This window comes from Corvus brachyrhynchos, unplaced genomic scaffold (genome assembly GCF_000691975.1).
Source record: "Corvus brachyrhynchos isolate BGI_N302 unplaced genomic scaffold, ASM69197v1 scaffold94, whole genome shotgun sequence".
In the NCBI taxonomy this organism is placed as follows: domain Eukaryota; kingdom Metazoa; phylum Chordata; class Aves; order Passeriformes; family Corvidae; genus Corvus; species Corvus brachyrhynchos.
This window is the reverse complement of record NW_008238330.1, coordinates 7,530,053-7,532,472: the sequence shown is the minus strand read 5'-3', so window position 1 is coordinate 7,532,472 and position 2,420 is coordinate 7,530,053.

The window sequence follows — 2,420 nt, the reverse complement described above, 5'->3', positions numbered from 1 at the left end:
TCAAGCAGGAATTATTAGGCACACACATTGAACCTTTGCTCTTAAATATAAGTCCTAAATCAAGCACCAAGAAATAATTTTTTTGGAAAGTGACTGACTATTCACAATGTAGATGTCTTCAGACCCGGCATGTTAAAGAGCGTCCGATCCCAATGACTGCTTTCTGAACACAACACCCACTGGAACAGGAAAATATAGACATAGCTCAATCTCACTTGTGTGGTATTTCTAAAGCAGGAGCACTCACGAAATTGTGTGGGAAAACAGAGCCATCTACAGGGGAAACTATTCTTGTTTGGCAAGAAAAAGATCTGATGAAGCAATGCATGACCCTGTGCAGCCAACAAAGGGGCAGGACCAGACAAACACTGTGTTGCCAGCAGAATGACGAAGGCTACGCAAATATATTCTGTATAATAGAAGTTTCTTGAATCAGGTCTCTCAGGCTCTCTTCTTTCATAGTTTTTAATAAATTATTTCCATGAGCATCCAAGCAAAGCTACAAACAACTTCGTTTCCCAGTGACTACCTCCTCATGTTGCAGTTACGAGTAATTGCTGGAAGACAACTTTTACTGGTAAACATCTTGCACACCTACCCAGGAGACAGGCTACAAGACAAAACAGGCTACTAGACAAAACTAGTGCTACATCTGAGGCTGCAGTCCCACCCCATCATTTGACTCCCAGCTTGTTTCCATCACCACTCTGATATGCCCATGCTATATCAGAGACATACAAGCTGTACCTAACAGCTATAACTGGCTACAGAAGATGTAAAGCAACTTATCCTTCCTGCTGTACAATGGAAAACAGAAATGACTGGCACTTTTTTGGTATTTAATAGTGTGTGTTCAGTTCCCTGCTTGTGACAAAAGCAACCAGTTGCTAAAAATTTGAAGTCTCACTGGCACCACAGGGAATGGCTCCTTATTGCCTTTTTGCCTCCATGGAAAAAGATCTCGGGGCTGAAATCTCCTTAATTCATTTTCCTATTGTTTGACTGGCCCACTGCATGTCTGCAACCAGAGAGGCAGAAAGGAAGGAATGGAAGAGTTGGCTGAAAACTGAATGATTGGCTCAGGGTATCTGGAAGTCTTAAAAAAACTGTAGCAGAGCAGCTGCTTAAAATGCTATACTAGGAAATACAAGGTCTTCAGTGTCAGCGATTGCTACAACTTTGGGAAAGAGCTCTAAGACTTTGCCCATGGCCAGAGGATAAGAAACTGGCTTTTTAATGTTAACACAGGAACCTCCACACTTAGCTGGATTAAGCCAATTAAAACGGCACAAAATCAATCTTTCTTTAAATACTTAAAAGCAGAGCAAAAATGAGGTTGAGCAAACCCCCCCTAATTGATTTCCATTTCTGTAATGACTGATTTATGTGATATATAAAGTTCAGTTTCATATCTATTTGGACTTCTAAATGTTTGTATGTTCTTACTTATTCAATCATATTCTCTTGCAGGATTATTATTTTAAACTCATCCAGACTTGAGCTTTTTGAGTTATTAGAAAAAAATTATACAGACTTACCTTTGGCAGAATTTAATAGTAGTTTTAATTCAATTAAATCTAATTGAATTACTTTAAATGCATCCTGCAATTTTATAGGTACTGACTGAGCTGTACAGTCAATGGAACAAAGTCATCAGTGTAACAGTATAGCTTTGAGTTTTAATATTATTGATATAGGTCATAATATAGGAAACTAGGACTTTTGTGGGTAGAAAGGATTTCCCTTGGCCTAGATAGTCTCATTTCTGTGTCAAAAAGAACAATGGTTGTGCCTTGTACTTTACAGCTTCCATCTGGTTCAGATATCACACATGGAGATACCAAGCAATGACCCCTCATGAGGTGGCTGTTGACTTCAGTGGGAGCTGGATATTGTAGGAGGGTAAGAAAGGACTATCATGTATATGGCTTGCCTGGAGCCCTGCTAGCACAGGACAGCTTGGGCCTACCACTCTCCCCAGTCAATTATATCTGAGTCCAAAACCAATGCAAGATATTTTGAAACATTTTTTTAAAGATGTCACTGCTCTTTCTTCCATTTTAACAATGAGTTTAAATGAAAAACACATGGCAATCAATTAGGCATGGACTGTAAGCTCTCCCAGACAAGGGCTGCTCTTTTTGTGTATACATACAGAGTGAGATATGTTTCTGTTAATTTTAACTATCTAGGAGCTGTGTCTACTCTAAAACAGTTGCCCAGGCATCCGCTGAACTCTTTGCAAAGAGTCCTTGCTAAGCAATCCACCCCATCCATCTTTGATGACACATCCTTCAGGACTACGGATAAGTTTTGCTTTGACTCATATTTATTCTTTTCTACATACAAGTAAAAATACAGTTTTAACCTCATCTCTTTGCTTTGCCACCCACTCAGCCCCAGTCACTGAGAGTCTCAGT